The 27,459-nt window shown below is 37.2% G+C and overlaps 1 long non-coding RNA gene across 1 annotated transcript; it reads left to right on the top strand.

The window, feature by feature from the left end:
- The first annotated feature begins 236 nt into the window (after positions 1–236).
- LOC115600793 lies at positions 237–26,912 on the top strand. The gene is made up of 3 exons (XR_003989156.1): positions 237–261; positions 2,508–2,512; positions 26,842–26,912. It is a non-coding gene; the product is annotated as an uncharacterized LOC115600793 (long non-coding RNA).
- The last annotated feature ends 547 nt before the right edge of the window (positions 26,913–27,459 follow it).

Genomic DNA, 27,459 nt, shown 5'->3' with positions numbered 1-27,459 from the left:
TGCAAGTGCACACTGCCGGCTCCTGTTAAGTTTCTCATCAACCATCACCCCCAAGTCCTTCTCTGCAGGGCTGCTCTGAATCTCTTCTCTGCCCACCCTGTAGCTATGCCTGGCATTGCTCCAACCCAGGTGTAGGACCTTGCACTTGGCTTGGTTAAACTTCATAAGGTTGGCATCAGCCCACCTCATGAGTGTGTCAAGGTCCCTCTGGATGGCATCCCTTCCCTCCAGCATATCAACCGAACCACACAGCCTGGTGTCGTCAGCAAACTTGCTGAAGGCACACTCAATCCCACTGTCCATGTCGCTGGCAAAGATGTTGAACAGGACCAGTCCCAACACCGATCCCTGAGGGACACCACTCATTACTGTTTTCCAACTGGACACTGAGCCATTTACCACAACTCTGTGTGTGGCCGCCAAGCCAGTTTTTTATCCACTGAGTGGTCCATCTATCAAATTGATGTGTCTCCAATTTAGAGACAAGGATGTCGTGCGGGACAGTGCCGAATGCTTTGCACAAGTCCAGGTAGATGACGTCAACTGCTCTGCCCCTGTCCATCAGTTCCGTAGTCCCATCACAGAAGGCCACCAAATTGGTCAGGCAGGATTTCCCTTAGTGAAACCATGTTGGCTGTCACCAACCACCTCATTGTTTTTCATGTGCCTTAGCATGTTTTCCAGGAGAAACTGTTCCAAGATTTTGCCAGGCACAGAGGTGGGACTGACTGGTCTGTAGTTCCCTGGGTCTTCCATATTCCCCTTCTTGAAAATGGGGCTTACAATACCCTTCTTCCAGTCATCAGTTAATTATTTTAAAGTAAAAAACTAATTATTAAACTTTGGGCATTTAGAAACTCTTAATTTACTTTAAATTAAGTTCACTTCAGTTAAGGATTGAATTGAAATTGCCTAAACCAAATCCAGTTTAAACCAATCTGAGAACATTTATAAAGACATACATGATGACCAGTTAGGAAATAAGTATTGAAAGTAAGAATGCAGAAAAACCGTAGCACATCTATAGGACAAATTAACTAATAGGAATCAAGAACACTCTTTTTCTGTGAAGAAGCTATGGTCTGAACTGTATTAAACTCATGCAACTAATTTTTTAAGAAATACATGAGGTGATAAGGGCCCTGAAAACCTTTGGACATAAATTTGCTCTATGAAGAGCTGGAATCACCACTATCTGTATTCTTCCATTAGTTCTTACTTCTGGGATAAGGAACAGCACAGGTCAGACACACTGTTTTTCTTACTGTTGTCTACTCTCAGCTTACTTGATATTCAACTGGGTGCTGGTTAGCCTATCTCCATAACTTATATTTTTGTTAAGAGAACGGATTCTCTACTGACGAAAAAGCTTTGTGAAGTCCTGTCCTCTCTATCAACAGATCTAGGAGCCAAACTCATTGAGCCTGTCTGGAGTTGATCTGAAATTACTTGTCTTGCCATTAAAGAAATCAGAACATTGTCTGAACTACAGCTCATAGGCTTTAAAATCTGTAGCCACTGATCAGCGAAAATAGATGGCAGTCCTGCAGATGGCCTTATTTGTCTGTTTATCTGAAAATTTAACATATTGCTCTGGAAGAAAAGCTGCTTATCACCTGTGGTGTAGTTTTTGTTGAAGCTTGAGCATTAAGTCTTTTTCATCTAAATCTTCTCTGAGTGAGCATATGCCTTTAACACAAGACAAGCTGTGCTCCTAACCAGGGCAGTCTAACTGAAATTGCTGAAATCAGCTAAACCACGTCAACCAGCAGTGTAGACAGCACAACTCAGCTTATTCCATCATGTTAAACTTTATCAAAGTGAAACAAAAACTTAGTTTTAATCTGGGGTACTAACAAGTTTGTTTTTCCTTCATTCCTCTACTAACCTGATTCAAGTTAGAGGTAATTTTTATTTTTTTTTTTTCTTTTACCTTTGGTGACAGCGGTCAGCAGTAATTCAGCCACAGCATCTGGGATCGTCTGTGTCATTATGCTTCATCTCTGTCTCCCACACCACAGCTACACACTGCACTACATTAACAAGATCTACAATTCCCTTAACATTTCCATATACCCACCAAAAGATATATAAAAACATTAGCTTTAATCCCCTGAGAAATACTTTATTGTAACCTGTTCCCAGGTGGGGTTCTGAGCTACCACTGAGGAATAAATCCTAACTAGCTTTGATTTTCTTTCATATATTCATATTATTAATGTATATTAATGTACTTAGCTTGCTTCTTTCTAACAAGATGTTCTGCGGAGGACTTCTTTAAAGCAGTTAGACAATAATCTTGACTATTTGAAAAGTTTCTATTCACACAGTTTTAAACACTTCATTTTAAGAAGTTAGTTATGAGAAGAACAAAAAATAAATAAGATTTTCTCAAAGTTTGTAAACATTTTTAACTTCTGTTTTTATTTCATGCTATGTTTGAAACCATCATCTTTGTGCATGCAACATGCCCTGTGACAGCAACAGGGAGTGGTGGGATTTCTTAGATCCGGTTTGTCTGACACAGCTCCACTGGGTAGCTCTTTGAGCTGAGAAGTTTATCCTTTCAGCACTACAGTGTAACTCGCACATCATTATTTTACGGGAAATGTTGTTATTACAGTTTTACAAATAGTGTCCCATCCTCTGAGAAACACTCTGTGGAAACTAAGTCTGAATTTTAACATGGCTGAATTTGACTTAATTTTCAGAGAAAAACTGCACAAGCAGGAGAAAAATTACTTTCTAACATCTACTTTAGTTCCCTTACAGTATAGCAATTGAGTCAAATCTGGCCTCCAACCATGGTAACCTTCAGTGAAGCATCTCTCTTCAGAAAATAGTCAGCAGACCCATGCTGTCAATATGTCTTTTGTTAGCAGTATAGTCAACTTGCCACAGTGTTCAGTCTAAATTGTAACAGAAACCACTACTTTATTCTAAACTTCATCCAACTGCCAAGACAACACAAGTACTTAGCTACTGAGTGAACCTGCACACCACAACCAAAACAACTTCACTAGGAGCCAAATATTTCAGTCAAAACCACTCTAGTGCATGTCTAGAGCAGCCAGAGTGAACCAAACTAACTAACATGGGATATCATGCTTTTTGCAAGGAGAATCATGAAGAGATTAATGAGCAGAATCATGAAGAGAGTCATGAAGGTCAGAAGGGACCTCTGTTGGATCAATGACTTAGCAAGACAGACAAAAATCATAGTGCTTTGCAGCTAACACTGCATCTGAATGCTACCTATAAGTTCCACCATTCCCCTTAGCTGCAGACTTGAACACATTAATGAAGAAAATAATGCGTACAATAAACCCACCTCAAGCAGCAGAAGAGAGATAAAAAGGTAGAGTAAGCTGCAGTCACTGGATTGTTAAGAGCATGTCCCCCACAATCCTCAAGAAAATAGAAAGTATGTTGCTTTCTTCCCCACCATGCCTAGCAGCAGGAATAATGGGAGAATTTGAGGGGGGAGTCTAATACCATATGCTGTCTCCAGCCTGGAGTAGCCGCTGAATCACATGTTGGCAAAAAATCCTCACATAAAGCATGGACATTCTTATGACCTCGCTAGTTTCCATATTAATACCCTAAGTACTCAGGAATATTTGTTGTTTATTTTCTAAGGGTTTGCAGTGAATTAATTAATTAACCCAGTAAATTTGCTGATGAATATTTTAATACCACTAATATCCTGCATATGGAAATTGAGCCTACAGAGTGTCACCTGGAGAAGGGCTACTTCAATGCTTGATGCAAGTTTTGTTTTACCGCTCTTTTCCTTCCTCCAGATCAGGAAGGTGGCTTTCCAGTAATAATCACATCCTTTACCCAAGTCATCATGGAGGACAATCTCACATGGGCAGTGAAGGTTAAATATTTTTAAAATGCAAACAAAACTAATTTTTAAATCTTCAAAATAGATTTGGATTCAGAAAGCCCTTAACAATCCATGGGCAGTTCTCTTTAAGAAAAGATGCTTTTAAGTTATACAGAATTCTCATTTGTCAGTTCAGAGATTTCTTTGTCTCTTCTGTCACATAGTCTGTATAATTTAAGGTGACTTATTGTACAGGAAAGTTCACCTTCCATTAAAATGTTTTCTTTAGTAAGCACTCTCCTGGAAGTGCTGTAGTGTAAACATGAGTGGCTACGAATACGAACATTTATTAAATAGTGCTGATGAATTTTTCAATACCTAAGGGAGAGCAATTCACAGCTCAATCATTCAGGCCATTTTAAGTGCTGCACAGGATAATTCCACTACATCTTCCATGAATATTTAATTGCCCGTTTTATTCTGTTTACCTTTTTGGTTAATATATAATTTAAAGCCCTTCTACTAAAAGGAGAGGTGGGGGGAAAGAGAACAACTGTTAGCCTGCTTTTAACAAATCTCTGGTGAGAGCTTTTCCTTCATTTAAAATTCATTGCAAAGAATTTTTATTTAATACCAGTAACACAAACCCCAGGTATTAAAGCAAAACTTGGAAGCAGTTGTTGCATAACAGTCCTGACATGGACTCAGATTTGACCAATGACAGTTTCTGACTGGCAGCCTTTGACATCCCAGCAGCCTGCGATGACGCCACATAGCCTGACCACTGGAAGGAAGTACAAAAAAATTCATTGTGACAAAACCACTCCTGTTACACAAAGATTATTCCACAGGAAGTAATATTATTCATGGTTTTGGTGGAGAGGGAAAAGGAATTGCCCAATATAATGAAAACACTTTGTACACATTTACAGAAATTGGGAATGTTTACATTCCCAATGTAAACTGTAAAGATGGATACATTACACCATAGTGTTTAGGGAAAAAAAAACCCACACCGCCATGATTTTTAATAGGCTAGATTAGTAGGCCTGAAAATATTTGTGTACTGTAAACTGGGTATGAAAACAACAATTATGTAAGAGTGTTGCATTTGCTCTTCATTGCCAGTCATTGGGATATTACAGCTTATCATAATCAGGAATCTCATAGAGAATGAGTGATTTACTAATAGTAGTAATAGAACTGCTTTTGAATTTGGAACAAAATTAATAGCTTCAGTACTTAGGCTTTTGTTATTTTTGGGGAATCACACACAGATTCAGATGGGCTTAAATATTGACAGAAGTGTGGATATTCTGAACTATTCAGAAGATGTAGGTTTGCTTACACTTTCTGTAATCTTTAATATATATAAAACAGATTACAAGTTTACAGCCTAAGATTCTATGTCACTTCTACCACCTTCTGCCCTAGGATAAGATCTGCAGTTTGTGGAACTCCAGACACACTTTAGTAACTGCTTTGTGTGCTCCTTTGTCTTTACACAAGGATTGTTGCATGACTACAGAGCAGACAAATACCATTTGCTCTGAGAAATGAAATTGTTATTGTTACTGCTTACCAGATTCAAAGTCCTTTTGTAGCCTGTTTTCATTTAGCAAGCAAGTTATTTAAAATTATCCTATGTATATATCATTATATGTATAAGATGAATAGACACAAGTAGATATAGACACAAACACTATTCTATACATTGAATAGTGCATATATATACACATACACACTATACATACATGTACCTACATGTGTATACATACATATATATATATACACACGATTTCTTCAAAACAAAGATCCACTCTTTTAAGAAACTTACATTCATGGTTTTACAGGAATAGTAAATCCTAGATATTACTGTGCATGCTCTGAGTTTCACTTAACTTTGTCTTTCAAAACCTAGTTACCTCAGAAAGACCAGAAAAAGTATTGTGTGTTCTGTCCTTCCAGAAAGTTATTTGTGTTCTTTTCAGCTAAGATATGTCAGGTCATCTCACAGCCAAGGCTTACGAAATGTCTGTTCAATATTGTACAGAATGTGGAAAAAGACATTGGTTGTGCCACATTTTCTACTGATGCAATAGAATGAAGATTATTAGTATATTTTCATGTATTTAATGTCCACCTGTACCTAAGTCAAATTAGGGCCAGAATCTACGTGAAGTAAAAGATCAGAGGCAGAATTCTGACCTATTCTAATGAGAAGTTTTTGAAAAATAAGAAAATAGTAAATTAAAATAATTAAATTCCTTAGCCTTTTTTTTTTTTTTTTTCTCACTCCCTTCTTTTCATTTTCTTTTCCAGTCACTGAGGGTACATCTACATAGCATAATACTGTGTCATGGAAGTAGGTTTAGATGAGGTACTAGGAAGATGGTGCATTAAGCAAACATTTTGACTAGGTCAAATATGCCTTGCTCTTCAAAATTAAGCATAACATAAAAGACTAGCATATTCATATTCAGAAGATCAGAGCTAACCTTACATAATACCCTGATGAAAGTGAGAAAAATGTGAGCATGCTATAAAAAGTTCGCATTTCAGCTACTCTCTTTTTTGTTTGTTTGTTTTCAATTAAAAGAGACACAAAAACCATGAACAGAGTAAAACAGCAGAGTAAAACAGTCTTCGAAGAGCAGATATATCTAGTACAATACATAAAACTGGAAAACGTTTAGATTTGCTTCTAGTACATGCTCATCAACCTTGGCAACAGACTACGCATACTCAATGGCATTATCTGTGACCTTGCTTCATAGAGTTAAAATGTCAAGGTAACGATGTAAAGCTGCCTCTTCACAAGTGATCTGAGAATAATTAACATTTCTATCTGCAATAGTATCTGGGCAAAGACAACACTGGCAGGAAGTCTCTAGGTTTAATCACCAGATCAAGAACAGGCAGTCAATGTGCTCATGGGGAAGGTCACTCTGAATTTGAATCCTCAGATTTTGTCATAGTCTGGAAAAATAATCCAAGTTTAAATTTTAAAGTTTAAAGGAAAAATCTTTCCCTTAAAAGCAAAATAAAACATGACCACCAGCACCCACTTTCTCGGACCTTAACAAGAGGTATTTTGAATCTTGAGGATTTTCATACAGCAAAGGTTCAAGCAGGTGCAAGGTCAGGAAACAATATTTTCCTCATTAACAATCCCAGCAATGAGAATGCATTTCTTACTCTGCATGATCAATGTGCTGTGACATGCTTGCTAAGGGCCTCTCTCCACTGCTGCCACTTCCTATTATCTCCAGGAAAGCAATACGTGATGCCTATCTGTACTCCAGCTCTTTGGTTTGTTTTGAGCTTGTTGCACAGACCACTTATGGTCTCACTTCCCCTATGAGCTGACCTAAAACACTAGTGTGTAGTAGGACATGCTGTTTGAGATGTAAGCCTGTCCTGTCTGAAATCATTAAAGTGATACTTAAGCTACAGACTCACCTGATGAAACGAAATATGATTTTTTAGTAGCTTTGTTATACTCTGTAAATATACAAGACCTTTTGATGGTTTGGGGTATGTTTTTCATGCTGTATTTAGTTGTCTGCTGTAGATAGTAAATAACTAAATCTTGTTATTTTACTTACATTTAGCCAGACAGTAAAATGGATTTAGCAGTTACAACCTACTCACAGAAATCAGAGTAACCTATATTATTTGAGAAACTTAGATTATTTGAAAGTCATCATCCAATGATCAGAGACAGTGCTTGCAAGTTAAACACCATTTTCAGCCCAGAGCCAAAGAATTCATAGAGGCTATTCTAGTTTGTCAACCAAGAATTAGAGTCTTTCTAGTCTGGTTAATGGATGTTTTTCTAGGTTTTTCTGAACAACAGAGAGACACTGCATGTTGCTAGTCTTCCTGTTGTCTAGAACTGAAGTAAGGAGAAATAGGAGAAATTTATTCTTTTGGTTTGGGGTTTCTCCATTTGTGGTTTATTGAAGTATCAAATTACTTTTGTCTGTTGTTTTCTGTTGGTTTTGTTTGTTTGTTTGTTTCCTTTGTTATTATATTCCTATATTGCTAAACATAGAGCTGTTTAGATGCTGTTTCAAATCACTGTTTAATATTCAGATTTTTCACACTTCGTTTCTAGACTTGGAATGTCACTAGTTAAAAATACTGTATTCATATCATTGTCTCATTAAATGCATTCAGATTCTGCTCTCTTGCTCCTAGAAAGCTGACCCTAAACAGGAAGCATCATTGCTTTACAATCATTACATGACTGTAAAGTCAGCTGCAAGTATTTTTTAACATCCCTGATATTTACAGTCTGTTGTCTCTAATTTCCCTGTCATTAACAGACATGATTATCAAACCTCACTATTTTGCTGGTAGACATTCTGCAACAGTAAAACCTTTTACTTTCAGGATTGAAACTACACTTCATACAGTACTCATCATACGAGCACAAGCTCTAAATTTTTATCACAAACCTGCAATTTATTTAGAATTTCTCTAGTCACTTCCATGGATTAAATGGAAAGTACTAGTGTTCCAAGTAAAGCACTAGAGGTTTAGTATACAAGAAGATATTTTGGGTCAGTTCTGCCATGTTGTAGCCTCAGGTGTTCTTTTTGACAATTGTGCTCTGTTCCCAAGCAAATCACTTACATTTATTTTTTCTTTCTGAATGGTTTTCTCTCCTCACAGGGTGAATACATTGGCTGCATGCCATCCTTCAGAAAATCAGCTCACTCCAGGATGTTCCACTGCTCTTGCTCTGTTCTGGCTGAAGATGACAAGCAATGGGATAAAGAGTGAGAGGATTGGGCTACTCTGAGGAAAGCAGTACCTGTTGGTTTCCTTTTTGAGGTACACAGTTTACAGGAAATGCAGACAATCCTGTAAGCTAGGAAGTAATCATACCACACCTCTTACCTTATCCTCAACAGTCACAGAGAAGGACTCTTACCATTCTCATTGGAATCAATACATTGGTCCTACAGGATGCAAAATCTGCTCCCACCTCATCAGACCCAGACAGCAATCCTAATGCTGTCAGGGTGGATGTTCAAAGAGCTCTATCTGCTAATACTGCACCTTCTGTTCTGTTTCTACCCCAAGGATAGGCAGGACACTACATTCATTCCACACACATAATAATAAATGTATGATTCAGAAGACAGTCAAAAATTTGAAATGAATTGGTCACAAATGTCAGCAGAAGCCTGGATCTGCAAACCTTTTGTAACATGCACTTGTGACAACACAATTAAATATAAGAGAAATGGTACTTTAAAATGTCACTTAAAATGGGCCCTGTACTTCAACAGTTGACTCATCTTATGCAAATACATTATTTCCTTGAAACACGGTATGTCCATGTTTATCATTCTGCCTTTGTGGCGGGGTCACATGGATAAGTTGAATGTAATCAGCAATTAGCAGTAAAGCTTTTGAAGTGTCTTCATGTGAGTAGAGAGCTCTGTAATAGTCAGTAATTGAGATTCACAGTCCTACTTACCGTATATTTGCCTCTATGCATCTTTACAGGTGTTCCTACACGTAACTTTCATTCTAAACAATGGCTTAGAATGCAGTTGTGGAAGAGATTAATCAAGATCGCCTTTCCCATAGATCCTTCCGGAGAGGTTGCATGCTTGCTGCAGAAATGCTTCATAAAGTCCGGGAAACCAATAGATGGGAAATAGAAAGTTGTACCATGTGTGAACCTTACTGTCATTGAAGTACATACGAGAAAACATCACCGAATCAGAGGAAGTAGTATGGTACTCAACACGTTCCACAAAAAAGTAATTAATTTCTCTTGTATATTGTCTAGTTTCTTCATACACAGACTTCACATAAACTCTGAAAAAGATAGAAGTATACAGTAACTTTCAGAAAAATGACAGTTTACCATATCACTTGAACTTGATGAGGACACAGTCATGCGAGAGCACTGAGATTTCAATACAGAGTGATTCAGAAAAATATTGAATTCTTTTTCTCAAACAGTGTAAAACTACTCTTTGCCATCAAAATAGAATTGACAATTCTCATGTAAAAATGACTTTCCAAGCCAGACTTAAAACCTATTTTCCAAGCCAGTTACAGGAAAATTAAAAGTATTGCCTTTAGAGAGTTACACGAAGAAAATTTCAAAAATAATCTGCTTACTAAGTAAATGAAAATAAAAAGTAGTTGATGCCCTCAGTAAAAGCGGTGCTTGGCCTGTCTTCACTTCAGGGTGTGTTTGGTACTTAAAGTTAGAGTTTTTAATTGTGAAAAATGTTTTCTGTCAAGTGTTCTACTATATTTTTAAATATCACTGAACAGCTTAGGAAGTTTTCTTTGCCACTGTAAATGTTCAATATTTATAGGCAAAAAGGGGAGGAGGGTGAATTTTAGTTTTAACTTATGTTAATCTGAAGTACTGCATTGTCCAGACTAAAACTCATAAGAACAGTGTCCTCCTTACCATTGCCACAATTACTGCTGAGAGGATTAACAGAAGAATTTCTATATTTTTCCTTAGAGCTGGACTGATATAAGCAAAAACTGTAAGACAAGTCCTATACCTGCAGAAGCCAGAGTCCCGTCGTCATAGGAAAATTGCACACACTGTTAGTTACTTTTTATGATAATGCTCTGATGACTCTCTATTAAAAAATAGGACTTTCTTCCTTACACAAATTTAGATGTAGCCTTTGGAAAAGACTAGAATATAATGTATGTGAATCTAGGATTATCCATCAGTTTACGGTTTAATTTTTAAAGTAAATTTATTTTACAGAAGTATCCATCATATACTACTCTATGTATGTATGTATTTGCAGTGATACAAATATATTTCAATGATCTCATACACATTTAAAAAAAAAACCTATTTAAAAATTGTGATATTTTATCTTAATCATTTTCTAATCTAACTTAAATTTATGCAGTTGTCTCAGCCTACTCATTCAACACATGAATATATAGACCTGTGCCACATACATCCACTGATGATGCTATTTATTTCTAACAGCAACAAAAAGCAAATCTTTGCATAGTCTTGAAATGATGACTGGAAAGAAAATAAGTGGCTCTCTACTGAATATTTTCTTAAACTGAATTAGAAATTCCCTAATGCATCTTCGTTTACCAACTGAGAAAAAAAAAGATTCATTTTTACAGATGATTTCAAACATTCCACTGTGACTCAGACATAAATACTGAGCTGCAAAAAGCAGTACACAATGATTATGATATTTGACATAAAATGTCTAGTAGTAACTGTAATTGAGTTAGTTTCTTTTATGCTGGTTAGGAAGTAAAATATAATTAACACTGTGGATACTTTTCCTCTGCATCTGAGAGTAGGTTAGGGCGGTAAAATATACCACATGTGTCTCCTGCAAACTAAATCATGGAGAAAATAGGGTACAATTAAAACAGATATTTAGCATTTCCAAATGAGTTTATGAGAATAAAAAAAAAAAAGGTCTTTTCTACTTTTAAGTGTATGTGAGTTTTTTAATATAAATTTGCATGTTTGGCAGGATATGCGCTTTTCTACTCTAAGGCTCACATTTTACAGCCTTAGATAGCGAGCAGAAGCCAAAGTACATTCTTCTGCACCTAAACAACATACGCAGTCTGCTAGTCACCAAAACTTACAGTATAATGAAATAATGCTTTCTTTTAGCCATCTGTCTCTTCACATCACTTTCTTTAATTCTTGTTAAAATCCAGTTTCAGGGCTTCATAAGAAATAATATTAGGTAATATTAATGCCAGTATTTAATTAGATTAATTAAAATTCAGTTTGGAGTTGGGTGTCAATTAGATGGTGTATGCATGTGTCAGAAAGAAGTGTGGGAGCAAATGCAGAGAAGGTTATTTTGCTATGCTTGACTGGCTACTAAGGGAGGTGAAGAGGCACCTCCCCTGATCTGTTATATACAGCCTTTGCTTTTTCTCCCCTTTCTAACCTCGTCCTCCCCCTCCTCCCCCTGACAGGTGGGAAAGTTACAACCAATGCTAATTTAGATAACATCTAAAGCTTTGCCTGACAAGGTATGTTCAAATTAGGAAGCAATCTCTTCACATAGAAAGACCTTATTTGTTAGATTAGTGGCAGATTGGCTCTGTGTGACAGTGTGTTTCCTACAGGTGAGCTATCTGCATTTCCAATGCAGGCAAGCCATATCATCATTTAAAGAAAAAACAAAAATGTCATTTCTCTTATTTGTCACAGAGTTCATGTAATATTCCTTCTCAGTTTTCTTCATTGTTGACTTCTTAGGGAAATAGCAGCAAGAGTGTACCTTCGATTGAGACAACTAATTTTGTTATGGATGAACATCGTGTTGTGACAAAACAGTGGCACAGCTGTCATAACAGCTATCACACATTAATCATGACAGTGACAAACAGCATAATTACTTTATCTGGAACGTCTAGCATGCACACTCAGTATGCATCACTGCAGCATAAGCATATCAAGCATGGCTTAATTAGAAGACATCAATAAAGGTTAGTTAGACATGGTCTTGGAGACACTGATACAAAGTGAAAATAAAATTATTTATCAGTTCCTTTTTAGGGACACTCAAAGACCAATTATTTAGCTCTGACAAGGTGATTTGAATCTCTTTTCCTAATCAGTCCCTTTGATGCCAGTTCTGTCTGGTGAATTGAGCTACTGGCACGTGTTTCTGACCCAAAACCTCAGCTATATACCACGTTCAGTGGTTATCCTTTCTTCCAAGATGGCTTAAATGTTCACATCTGTCCCACATCCTTTGATTGCACAAAATGTAGCAAAATTGTGTGCTGCTGGGTAAAACTTTTCCTTTGCACAGACTCTCCAATGGAAATAGAATAGCGAAGCTGATGTCACGGTGTGTGCTTTGGGTTCTGGAACTGCACCTGCCAAGGTATTAGGTAGCAAGAGCCCATTATAAAGATAACTACCATTGAAAAACACAAATCCAGCTCAGGCTCTAATTTCAAACAACTCAAAGCATTAAGAGGTAAGTTTTGTTCCAGAATGCTATCCAGTTCAAAGTTTCTTTACTTTAGCATAATTCTCTGAGTGCACATGTGTATGCACATTTGCAGCTGTTTGGTTTAGGCTTTTCTGAAGATAAAATACACCCACAAGATACTGTTGCCAAGGCTCACTTCACACAGAAAATTTCAATGGTAATTACCAACTTGTAATATTTTTACTTTCTGCTCCAGATTTGTTAAGCTCTGCAACTCATTGAATTCACTTATTGAATTTCTAGGGGCAGCTCATGAATTGTACTGGAGCTGACTCAATGAAATATTAATGAATCAATTTCCATAGGATTCATTATCTCTCTGGATGGCACCAGAAAACGCAGTCCTGCAGGCAGTATCCTTCCACCTGCCTGCCAGACGATTTCATTTTACTATTCAATTTTTAAAGCTTACACTCAGGCCTTTTGATAAGTTTACACCAGTAGCTTTTCAATCTCTTGCTCCAGGACAAAATTAAGGGCGAAACATTGTAATATTATTTGACTAAACCTCAGTAATACATCCAATTTTATTTCCTATTAGCCAGCAAAGCAAGGTTGTCAGTGATGTGTTATGGATCACAGGAAGCAAAGATTTTTCAAATGCAAGAAATTATTTCAAAATATGAAAGCTTTTTTTTTTCTTTTCATTAAGAACTATAAAGGGAAAATTGGCAAAATTTTTTAGTAGTTGGTTTCTGGGGGGAGAAGCTTTACATTAATGAATTCAGGATTTAATGGCCGGGTTTAAGATTTTTGCACTTCAGCAGAGAAAGTATCTGGAGCGATAGTCTCCAGAAATGCATATAAGACCTTGAAACCATTTCAGCCTTCTATATTTTAAGACACCCCATGGTTACCCTGTGATGGCTTGAATAGTTACTCATTTGTTCTTTAATAAGCATACTGATTCTTCTCTCACATGGTTCAGATACGTAACCAAAATCATTGCACAGACTTCCTCTGGGTTAACCATGGAGGAAAGACAAATGGCTCACCTCCTTTGGCATACTGGATTTGGTAGACCAATACATGAAATTCTGCTAGGCTCATAAACCAGAAGTCTCACCATCGGGATAAACTGCTTTCATTAAGTTTGGGTTCAGTGGAATTAAACTTTGCACTTCTATCTAAATTCCTTGCACAGCATTAATTTCTAGGGTATTCTTTGGCATAACCAATTAGAAGCTAGAAGATGAAATTCAAAAATCTTTGCTCCCTTGCCTAACTTAACAGTGTTAATGACGGAAATCTTCACTCTTTTTCTACTCGTGTTCATCAGATAACTCACAGAAGTACTCTTTTTCCTTAATAATGGTAACCAGCAGGCCTTTGGTGTGAAAATTAGCAGCTGCCAATTGTATTTATCTCTCTGACTAAGAGGTTTATTATTTATCTTCTCTGTTGCAGTGCCCATGTGGCAGCACTGATATTGAGCAGCTGGACAGATTGCACCCTGGAGCCACATCTGCAGCTGTATAGATCAACACCACTTTCATTGTCTCAGTGCTGGAGAAGTTCATCTTTTGTCAGTTAGATTTACTACCTACTTCATGAATTGTTAAGGATTTCCTCCAGCCCAATTTGATTTCCAAAGCATGTTAGTGTAATCTGGTGCTGATTGTTAACAGCTGATTAGTTAAGCATTTGCTTACTTTTTTTTTTCTAATTATTGGATATGCAAAGATAAATCTTGAATGGTAAAGAAAATAAACTGATTTCTCGGTGAAAGTGGAAAATGACAGTAAGGGACTGCATGCTATTAAAAAAAAATAAATCCAAAAAATAAATTAAAGAAAAAAAAAAAATCCAAACACATGTGTGCATCACAGATCACAGCTGTTTCAGTCATTTCTTAGGGTTTGAGATGACCAGGCAGTAATTACTCACATTATGCCTTCTTCCCCAAGAAAGTTGAATCCTAGGTAAGTTACTTTCCACAATGAACAGCAAATAAATGCATTCTGCCAGTAGCAATCATGTCTTAGTGAGAATCTGTAAGTTTTTCCAATAATTTATTTAAGGAATAACAATTTTATATAAACCTACGTACATACACAGTGTTATCAAGTTTCTATTCACACTGCTGTCATACTAGCAAGGCAGAATCGAAGAAACTGTTTCAGCTAGTTTCTGGGGCTAGTAACAGCTGCAAGATCCTAGGTTTTCTTCTCTTCCATGTATTGCAGTAACTTCCTCATCTTCCTTGTGACTTAATAAAGCAAGCAAGTCTCAACCAAATAGGCAGCTCAAAGTACCCACTGGGGAAAAGAATGTAATATTTTTTTAGAACTTGCTAACTCAGACACAGTCATATTCAACAGATATTGAACTGAGTTAGCACAGCTTGTATATGCTCAACTTGGCTTTGGAATTTGGTTTTCACCATTTGTTTCATTGGCATCAATGGACTGCAAATATACCAGAGAAGAAGGACTCTTCGACTCTTCTTCCATTTTATCATTTCATTCCTTACAAGATGAAAAAAGTTATACTGCTTTCCTGCTTTCAGGCAGACTTTTAAAACAAACAAACAAACAAACAAACATCAGAATACGAAGGAATTCTCAAGTTATTTGAGGTCAGTTCAACTCAGAAAGCAAAAGCGGTGTTTATACATATGCCAGATGTGTCCAGTTTTCACTTCTGTTTTCAGATCAAAGAAGTTAGGTGCAATTACTATTCTTTTGATGTAAATCTCCAAAATCACCTGCTGTCAAGTGGTACCTCACAAATGTAGATTACGTTTGTACTTAGCAGCGCGCATCTTTGATTCCTCCTACCTCCTCCCCAGCTAACATATTTGGGAATTTAAACTGGAAGTCATGGATCCCATGCCCCACCATTTAAGAGAGGTATATAATGCCACAGTCTATCATTACCATGTTCTCTGCATCTCTATGCGATGAAATCTCCACTGCAACATGACATGTTTAGCCCAAAGGAGAATTCTCAGCAAAACTTGATTGCCTGTACATAGTATAAAAGATTGCTGTAATGGAGTCAGAAACCAGAGGCATTTTTAGAAGGAATGGAAAGAATCAAAGTAGAATTTGGTGTGTGGTGAATGTATCCAGAAGTTTTTGTCACTTGTATAGGATTATATGAAGAGCATTGGGCAGAATTCCACTGATTATAGTGGGTACAAAACAGAGCTCAGACGGAAGAGGGGCAGAAGAGAGAAATCAAACACTCTGCATACTTAAACAACCAACTAGCTGACAATGTGGAAGGTCCCTTCTTCTCCACAATTTCTAAATATTGAAATAATTCAGTTTTGTCAGTTCTTTGAAAAAGATGCTTTCATTGCAAATGACCATTTGCAGAAGATTAAGAGTTAAGGTTTTGTTCTTCATGTTTATAACTACAGTTCTATCTGAATCATTCTATCAAAGTCCACAACTGAGTTGCTGAAGCAAAATTCAACAATCTTTTCTGACAACAAAAGAGACATATTCGTTCTTTAAATATTTTTGTGGTCAGTGATGGTATATTTTTTTGTCATGGCTGGTTATCATTTCATTGTGGCTATCTGGAATACATTACATCTTTCCAATATTAAAGTCGAGCACTGTAAAATCCCAAATTAAAACAGCGTTTTCATACTGCAGCACCCAGTTAAGGTTAGCCTTGTACATAAAAATGCAACATGAAATACCCAATTGATTTTTTATTCATCTACATAAATACAGTACAGAGAATATTACTGATGAAGTGGATATCAGGTTACCTAGACACTTGAGAAAAGGTTAACACTTTATTTTAAGTATCCCATCAATCATTATGAGTTACTATTGTGTTCTGTGTAAAATGACTGATTTTAATTCATATGAAATTCATGAGTATGTCAAATGTATACCCAGAGACATATCTATGTAAGAAGAAAACCTTAAGCACGTCCTATTCCCACTCCTTCCATGAAGGGTGCTAGTTTTAATGTCACAGGTGTATATGTATGCTTTTGTTACACTTCAAGCTGCACAGAAGGACTGGGCAAACCATCAGGTTTTTGAGACAGTCACCTTTTTGACAACCTCTAGTTACCTTCATCAACCATTACAGTTGGCAGATTGTGGCCATATGGATCTGCAGACATGATTTCCTGTTCAGTCTTCATATCATCATGTACATTTTAGGGTGATGTGACAGATCTGTGTCATGTGCAGGCCTCCATATTCCTCACTGCAATTTCTACCACCTGGGCTGGTCTGCAAGAGCTACAGCAAAAAGTCTGCACCTCTTCAGGACACCAGTACATTAAGATGGTCTTTGGACTGTAAATTTTGCTGTTCTGAGAAGGAGAGCAGGTACCTTTAAGCACATATTCTCCAGCATCTTGTCCTCATGTCTAGCTACGTTTCTTCTCTGATTATGTTTTAGGAGTCACTCTACATGAACTTACAATCTTTAAATATGCCAGTGCAGGTAAACATAAAGAGATTAATTTTTTTTGTTGTGTATGAATATCTAGCATAGAAATATTAACAATACCCATCTGCAGCAGGGTATAATTCTGTAAGAATGAAGCGAGGGTGGTAGGAAGAAGAAGGAAAACAACAACTTTGATGTTACTGTCTTGTGGTAGTAAAGTTCCTCTAAAGACAATATTTATATGGGTGGGCCCAAATAACCTCCATAGACTGTGTCGTTCATTGTTGCAGAGCAAAAAGACTGAGGAATATTAAAAAGAGTGGGCCTTTAAACTTTGCTACATAGGAACATGGATCATAATTTGAATGTTTCAGGAAAAAAAAAGAAAAATTCTCCACAACTGTTTGGTCATCTATGACAAGCTTTCATATCTTGTCATTAGAGCTATCAAATATAAGCCTGGTCAACTCAATAGTTTTTAGAAAAAGATGCATTCATACTTTTAGATTAGTTTTGCAAATGCTTTCCTGAAAGCACAAACTCAATTCTGGAAATACCTATATATGTTAATACATATATAATGCTTGTATATGTTTAATGAATAACTCACAGACAATTAAAACAGGATTAAGTATGTACAGGCTAGAAACCTGTGGTCTGGCTTCTTTTTGGGTGGGTTCTTTTCTTGCTTGGGTGTTTGGCTTTTCGATTTTTGTTTTTGTTTTTTTGCTTAGGCAAATACACCTGCATTGTTCCAGCAAGTGTGTGTTCCTCATTTGTGTGGATCCCTCACTCCCTCACTTAGACTGTTGCTAGCTCAGGGATTTCTGCTTGGTGTTGTTCGGATGCTGCAATCATGCTGTTACAGTTGTCATCAAAAGCAGCCACGAATACCTGGAAGACAAAGTTTCATTCAAAGTCTACAGTTCTGAGGCTTTTAGGCGCTTTGAAAATTTAGTATATTGTCTTCTCTTTGTCAGTTCAGTCTGATGCACATATGAATGCATCACTAATGCACCATGAATAATAAGCAAAATATATGTTACTATTAGTCATTATTACACAGAAGAGGACAGATTTGGGAATAAGGTTTAAACTTTGTGCAGTTCTAAGACAACCATCTCCTATATATATTTCCATACTGAATAGAATTAATCACAGCATTGGTCTCATTATTGAACCAACTATACAGGTGTCATGACCACATCCTGAATGTTCTCTCTGTTCTATGATGAGTGACATAAGCATACTTAATATTGCAGGATAATGATCAACCATTGTCTGGCTTAATGACTAGGTACATGGCCTAAATGGATACACTCCTATGATATTATAACGGATGTGTTTTCTCATCTTGCTACATAATTGTTATTGTAAACCATATTTAACAACGATGTAATAATAATACCACGATTCATTAACAATAGGGTTCTTATCATAATAGCCATTTTACAGTTCAGTACTAAGTCTGCTAGCAGAAGGACATAAAACTCCAGAAAGATAAAGAGCTTTTCAGCAGTGTGGTTTGCTGATCTTCTAATTATCTCCCAACAATGAAAAGAAATATTAAGTAAAATTTACTTTGTTTTAGAAAAGAAAAACGTTGTTTTGTTTTATAGAATAAGATCATGACAGGAAGTTAAGCTGTGAGTCACTATCCTGGGAAGCAGTTTTGCTGAGCTTACTCTTCGAAAGATCTATCCGTTAACAAAGCTACTTTTTTTTTTTTTTCAGAAAATCACTTTTTCTCCAAACTTGTTAGTAGTCATAAAAGATGTCAGAAGAGATTAGATCCCATTTGAACATGTAATATGTACATCCACACACACTTATAGTGGTATATTGTTTTACAATTTATGCTGAATTTTTTTGCTTTTTTTCTCTTTAAAATTACAAACATCTGTAGTACTCTTAAAATAATTACTCCAGTTAAAAACTTCCCTTAAACCACTCTAATTTAAACTGTGACAATGTTTACCTGACGCTCACACTTTGATGAAAAGGGAATATGTGTTACAGAAGTGATAATTCATTCAACAGAAGCAGAAGATTTAATTTGGAGAAACTGGGTTAAAACTTCTGAGCACCACACGCCCCTAAGTTGTGGATGCAGTGACAAAGCTAGTTTGATATCTATGCCCAGAGCTGAGAAAGAAAGACAGGCTGGATGAGGGACAAATGGAGAACACCTCTGGAAGGCCTACTAAATTGGCAGCATGTGGCTTGGCATTCATGGTATGCACAGTAGAAAGTCAGCCAAGGTCCAGATCCAACTGAGAAGCAAACATGCATTCTGTGTAGTGTTAGAAGGAATTTTGGAAAGCCAAACACATAGAGAGGGATGTTTGTTTATAGCTAAAATAACCATAGCAGATGTCTATAAAAGAGCTGCTTGCATGAGCTATCACTGCTAGAATACAGCCTGCCTCACTTGGAAAAACATCTAAGTGGCATTTCCCATAGGGTTAAGTAATTTAACACCTTCTCTGAAAATGGAACATATAGTAAGATCTAATCCTGAGAAAGCTCAAGCCATTACCAACTATGCTGACACTGTCTCAAGGACAAATTCCTCTCCTCAGTGTTCATGTCCAAGAAGATGGTTCTCACTCAGTCCACGTCTGAGTGGCCTGGGAGATTAACCACTGTCCCAGATGAAAACACGGCTGGCACAGCACACTTTATAAATCTTGATGTTAACTACCACAACTTATTTTCCTTCATTTCTCTCCACAACCTTGAGGCCATTAAAAAACAGCTAGTAAAAATACCAAGCTATTTCTAGAAATCAATAATCATTCATGGTGAATCTGGTAATTTATATTAAAAAATAAATGGTTTTATCTTGTATGAAGAGTAAATGCAACCTTACAAACAACCCAGAGGATGGCTGGACTGACTTCTTTAAACTTGAGCCCCAGAGGTTCCAAAAATATCTAGGAGAGAAAGTAAGCCATACAACAGTAAGAACCATTCAGGATTATGCAGAGAAATATCTCATACTAACATTAGTCTTGCAAAGAAACACTAAAGGATGAAATTGATCCATTTTATTGGGGGTCTGCTATTGTCTGCGTGTTAGTAAAAAGTGTCCAGCTCCTTCCCTAAGTACCTGAAAGGGTGGAGGAATCCACACAGTCCTCTTTTGTACGCACTTCACAAGATAACCAAGCAGAAGAAACAACCAGGACATCCAACACATATATCTTTAAAAGTATGAATGAAAATTTATACTGGGTAGCACTTAATATCCATTAGTGATTATGCATAATTTTTCAGGAGTAATATCTAGTACATGAAAGGAAGAAATTGAAAAAGATATGATGAAACCATGAATTCAAAAAAGCCCTGCCAACCCGTTACAAACCCTTTGAACAAAAGAACCTCTTCTAAAAAAAAAAAAAAATAATTGAAAAGAAAAAAGAACTGGGAAAAGAAATTGAAAAGGAAAGGAAATTACTACATGTTACTATAACTGGGACAGATTGTATCACGGGATTATTAGAATTTGGAGGAAAACATTATTATTTTCTAAATTGAATTAGATTATTTATTACAGTTCTAAAAAGTATTGAACACAAGGAAGATTCCAAGCAAATATTAGATTAGACGAGGAAATAATATATATGAGAGAAGTGGCTCTGAGATAAATCTCTATACAAACAATACAAATATTAAATTCTCCTTCATGTAGCTCTGATCTGATAAGAATAGCTTTACATTTTCTAAATACCTAGCTCTGTAGTCCTAGTCACTACCTATGTAGAAAAACTATTGGTCACATTCTGACTGCAGGAAACTCCAAGTTCAGCAGAGAGACTATGAGAGGTGATGTTTTTCTGTCCTAATCAGGCCCCATCTGACACTTCATTCAGGCTTCACAGGCCTTCTGTGTGATCAGCTTCTCTATATTCTTTAGATCAGAAAATGGGATACAACGGCATTTCCTTTCTAACATTATTCATTTTCCCACTGCAGACATCACCTTTCCAAAGCTGGGAAATTGAACTTATTGAAATGCTGAGTTTCATGGTCTGCTGCAGACGCCAAACAGACTTTCTTTAGATCTTTTCTTCCTTTAATGCTTTATAACAAGAACTTGGAAGAAATTTATAATAAACATTAGAACTGCACACTCATGTTGATCATTAAACATATGTCTACATCTGAAAGACAATGAATATAGTCATGTATGAATGTGATTTCAAAGACAGTAATTACACGTACAGCTTGCTATCCAGCTTCTAGCTCTTGTTACCAGTCTTTGGCTCAAGAAAATTCCAAGATGACCCTTCTTATGCCTGCTGGACACTTTTGCTTTAAAATAAGGAATGAGGGAATTTGATAGCTGAATAAATTCTCCAAATTGTTGATAATAATTGATAGGTAAATGCTTTATATTTTCAGGATTTTACATCAAATTTTAACTCCTTACCCAAGTAATTTATAAGCATTCAGAGTTTATAAACATTACCACACTCATTGGATGAGAACACTTTTTCTCATATACTGTATATGTGATTTTGGTATCATTCCTACACAACAAAAATTATTTGCTATTCAACACAGGCCTTTAAATCAACAGTCAGGTTAAAAATTATCGTAACCAGAGACAACATCTTCACAAGAATGACACCACTTGCCAGTTAAAAATAAGGAATCCATGTTATATGTATTTATCTTGGGACACAAGGCCAAAAGTATGAACTGATGCCACAAGTAAAGCAACAAAGACAGAACTGTGCACAACAAAACCACAGAAATCTGTGTTCAGTATTTTCCCTTGTTTACAAATTCTGCCCCAGTCCCTCTTTGTCATGCTGATAAGAGAGGACTGGTCATTTGGAAGAAAGAAGGGGAATTTCTTTTCAATCACAGCCAAACTATTTTGTACAAATCTTAATATTACAATAAGCCAAAAGCTTCAGGATTTGGAGGTTGTATGGTTGTGAGTTTTTTGTTTTGTTTCATTTTGTAGAAATACAGTAAGTATTTAAGTACCACATTGGAATTATTCACAGGTTTTTTTGACAGAAGATAAATAATGATGGACACATGCATTTGTTTTGGTTTAGGCTGGGTTTTTTGTGGGTTTGTTGTTTTTTTTTAAGTGCACTCTCCTCAAATTTGCCCTCCTAACCAGGCAATTAAAAAAAAAAAAGGTATATTGTAATGTACATAATAAACTTCAAATCAGAATACAGCTGAAGCCAGCTCTTTCTTCCCCAGGAAGAACCACTGATCCACAAGGACAGGGCAGGCTAGCTTCCTCAACCACTGTCTTCAAGGATTGTGCTCAAGCAGGAGAGCTCTAAGTAATTCATGAGCTCTGAGGTCTAAGGAGGAAGGAGCATGCATGATGGCAGTGAACAGGCCCTTCAGATGTTGCTGCTAATTACCGACAATATACAGTGCGAGGCCCCTGCAGGTGCAGTCGATCATCACACTGACAGCCTGCCCTGCCTTGCAACCTGCCTCCATCCTCATCAGTACTGTCAGAATCGGAGCATCTCATTAACGTCTGTAAATTAATTTCATCTCTGAGCTAAAAATTCCACCATCTCCATTGTGCAGACAAGACTGCTGCTACTCAGGGTCTAAGCAAGGATCAATTGCATAAATATAGCCACTGTTTTAATCAACCAAGACTAAATTTCTGAGGAAAAATGTGCCTACTGGACATGATGAGCACTTGCTGGGACCTGTGTCCTCACTGACCTCTCTCAAGGGACATCTCTTTGTATGATTGCAAGGTTGGAATGAAGCTGCAGTTACTGTCCATGTGCTACAGTTTGACTGTGCACTTTCCCCCTGTCCTGATAAAAATTTTTATAGTCATTACATCTCAGAGAGGATATTAAGTCGATTATCTAACATACATAAAGCATGTGGGATGCTCAGAAGGAATAGTAACCTGACCATAGATCAAATTTTGTAATTTCTCCATCTGAGGATCCATCATTAGATAAACGCATCTGTGAGTAGTATGGCAAGTGCCTAAAGGTGTACTGATGAGCCAATGCTTTTACTATGCAAGGTTCTTGTGTACAGATAGAATTCGTATACAACCTGTATTACGAGTATTTTACCTGAGGAACCCTGCGGCAATTCACATGTGAAAGAAGGTTAGAAGAAGCCTCTCTACAAAAGTTGGAAAGTTACAACAGAGAAAATATTTATACATTGCATTTTTATTACTATTTACACAGATGAGATGCTTATTTGCATTTTTCTTTTACAATGAGAAGGGCTTACTTGGTTTGTCTCAGATACCTACCAGCCCATTTAATGAACTTTTAATTGCTTCATACTTCATTCTCCCAGCTCCACATTTTCCCTGTATGTATCACATGGTCCTTTATTACCACATCTGCAACATAGATGGCAAGCAAAATTTCCAAGAACCTAAATGACTTAAGACAAGCAGAAATCCCAGAAGTTTTTAGCTCCTAAGTAATTCTAAAAATTGTATCTAGGAAGCTCCATGGCACAAATACAAATTTTTCTCCATCTTATGTAATTTTGCTGCTGTGATTGTAAATTGTAGCTATTTTTGAAAATGTAACTATTGTAGGCATATGCTAAATACCATCTTCTTAGCAATAGAGAGATGTTCAGCACCTACCAGGATCTTGTCCATTGAGAAAACCACCTTTTATCACACTATCACATTTTTGCTGTGATAAATGCTAGACAAGAAAGGCCTTACTGAACACAAGACTGACTTTCCAAAGCTGACCTTGCAATTTACTGGGAAGAAACAGGGAAAACTGCTTCCTGCTTCACCTAATTACTTCCATATTGTCAATCAAGTATCAACTGCCACTTAGGAGTGTTATTTCCAGCATCAATTCCAGATGTTTTTGAAAGCCGGGAACTGACATAAAAGTGTTTGCAGAAGATGAGGAGAAATGGTGGAGAAATTGCTAATCTGACATTTTAATTCCCAGTAAGGTACGTCTTGTTCCAGATTGCATGTGGGGCTGGAAACAGCATAGAAAACTCTCAAAGAGGCTGAAAGAGTTAAAATGAGCCTAGTGACTGTGAAACATGAGAAGCATCGCTGTTCTTTAGAGGTGTGCAACATACTTTTCCCTGGCTCACATGGCAAGTGACTCTTCCTCTAGAATGTCTTACATCTGCACAGGGACTTCTGGACTGTGTTTCACTACTTAGTTACACTTCAAGTTTGCTCTTAAGTGGTTGGACAGCAGCAAAGTGTTTCACTTGCCTTTTCCAAAACATGCAAAAGGGACAGAGAAATGCAGTTTGCAGATTGTTAAACTTGACAATAGCTGCTAAGTTTGAAACCATTACCAAAAGTGAGTTTCTCAAACAAAAGAACTTTTTCATCCAAAGCTCCACAGTGTAAGACTGTTACTGTGGGGATACAGTTTATAGTGGTTAAGAAAAATCAAGAGAAAACTCAAGGCACAGAAAGAGAGAATGATTGATCTCTGCCAGGAGGGAGGACTCCAGAACATGAAACACTCTTAGTTAAAGCCTTCCCTCTTAACTCACACTTTGCTCAGATAGACACAGCTGCTTCTGCTTCAGTCCAAAGTTGACAATTTCTGTAAAGGCAAAACCACAGACTTCTCTACAGGACCAGAAAAAAGGATGTGGTCAGTATTTTACTACCCGTCATCTAACCCTTATGGGAAACTGCACCTTTCCAGTTCACTGGACACTTCTGCAAAATTATCATACCAGCCTTCAGAGGTTACTAAACATCAATTTACTTAGATCAATGGCCTCAGTAAGAGTCAATAAGAATAATGGTAATAATGCCAACGTAAATGTGTTTACTGATTTACTCAAGCTGACAATACAAGATGTCAAAAAAAACCAGCATTGTACAGGGTCATTTCTAAGGTTGCTGCTTAATATAAAAATTGGGGAAAAAATCAGTTCCATAAAGTAGAGGGAAAAATTAACGTGCAGTGTGGTTACCTTCTGTAGTTTGTTAGTAGGAAAACTCTATCTTATTCTTGTAACAATTTCAGATTAAATATCTTCAAATAAGAACTTGTGTATGTAAGATCTTATTCAAGTCATACATGAAACATCCTCTGGATTAGGAAGGCTTGTTTTTATGAATAACCCTGAGACTACTTTTGAAACTAGTCCCATTGTGAAACTTCTTCCTCATTCAATGCCTTATTGATAAATTAGAAAAATCTGGGGTTATTTTTCTTATAGCTATATTTGTAGTTCTAGTTATATGTATCTTATATATATTTTTATAGTTAATATTTTATGCGTATTTATATATACTTGTATATATTTATATTTATCTTATACCTATGGAACACCCCTATGTTACACATTTATTCTGTATTCTGAACAGCTGAAACAACATCACTGCTTGTAAAATGTCAGTAAAAAGTCATTAAATAACTAATATTTTATTCCTGTCCCACTTGCAAAATACCTTCTGTCTGGAATACAGAATTATACAGAATTATACAGATTCCTCACCTAGTATCAAAGATGGTCTCCTTTTATAAAAGTGAAATTCTGTGCCTAAAAATAATAAAACAGATTAATAAAAACTTTTCTGGAAGCAAGATAATGGAAGCTATATCACAGCCCAATGTGGAAATAATGCATATATATACAATAAATTTATAGGAGGTAAATATATATATGAGGTAAATATATATATGCAGATGAATATTAATTTTCTATATTACAGTTTCATGCAATGGACAACTGTGTTCTTAAGCATCTGAGGGTATGAACAGGCCCTCAACTGGAGCTTGGGATTGATCTGTGTAGCTCCAAGGCTTTGAAGACAAGGTCAAAAAATAGCAGAAACAGTGACAGCATGTCCAACATTGCCATTACATCAGCTAAGCTTCCTTTTTCTGAAACTGCATGACATTTTATTTGTAGACTGAATCATAGAATCATAGAATGGTTTGGGTTGAAAAGAACCTTAAGATCATCTAGTTCCAACTCCCCTGCCATGGGCAGGGACGCCTCACAATAGACCATGTCGCCCAAGGCTCTGTCCAACCTGGCCTTGAACATTGCCATGAATGGAGCATTCACAACTTCCTTGGGCAACCCAGTCCAGTGCCTCACCACCCTCACTGTAAAGAACTTCTTCCTTATATGTTATGTGAACTGCCCCTGTTTAAGTCTAAATCAATTATCCCTTGTCCTACCGCTACAGTCCCTGATGAAACGTCCTTCTCTGGCATCTGTGTAGGCCCCCTTCAGATACTGGAAGGCTGCTATGAGGTCACCACGCAGCCTTCTCATCTCCAGGCTGAACAGCCCCAACTTTCTCAGCCTGTCTTCATACGGGAGGTGCTCCAGACCCCTTATCATCCTCGTGGCCCTCCTCTGGATTTGCTCCAACAGTTCTATGTCCTTTTTATGTTGAGGACACTAGACCTGTACACAATACTCCAAGTGAGGTTTCACAAGAGCAGAGCAGAGGGGTAGGATCACCTCCTTCGACCTGCTGGTCACACTTCTTTTGGTGCAGGTGCAGGACCTTGCACTTTGCATTGTTGAACTTCATGAAGTTTGCACTGGCCCACCTCCCAGGCGTGTCAAGGTCCATCTGGATGGCATCCCTTCCCTCCAGTGTGTTGACGGCACCATATAAGTTACTGTTGTTAGCAAGCTTGCTGAGGGAGCATTCAATCCCACTGTCCATGTCGCCAATAAAGATGTTGAACAGGATTGGTCCCAATACCAACCTCCGAGGGACACCAGTTGTTACCAGTTTCCATTTGGACACTGAGCCATTGACCGCAGCTTTCTGCGTCTGGCCATCTGCCCAATTCTTTATCCACCAAGTGGTCTAACCATCAAATTTATGTGTCTCCAGTTTAGAGCCAAGGATGTCACGCAGGGCAGTATCAAATGCCTTGCACAAGTGCAGGTAGACAATGTCAACCTGCCGCTATCCATGTGTTCTGTCGCCCCATCATAGAAGGCCACCAAATCAGTCAAGCATGATTTGCCCTTGGTGAAGCCATGTTGGCTGTCACCTCATGCACCTTAGCACGCTTTCCAGGAGAATCTGCCACATGATCCTGCCAGACACAGGGCTGAGACTGACTGGTCTGTAGTTTCCTGGGTCTTCCATTTTCCCCTTCTTGAAAATGGGGGTTATGTTTACGTTTTTTTTGAATCAACATCCCCATTCTCTGCTATGGCACAAGCAACACCTAACATCTTTTCATGTGTCACTTCTACTGTTGTATTTTCTCGTTTCTGAAGAAATTAAAACTT

The sequence above is a fragment of the Strigops habroptila genome, chromosome Z, assembly GCF_004027225.2.
Source record: "Strigops habroptila isolate Jane chromosome Z, bStrHab1.2.pri, whole genome shotgun sequence".
NCBI classification, from domain to species: Eukaryota; Metazoa; Chordata; class Aves; order Psittaciformes; family Psittacidae; genus Strigops; species Strigops habroptila.
The sequence above is the reverse complement of the archived record's forward strand: the minus strand, read 5'-3'. Positions and strand labels throughout refer to the sequence as shown.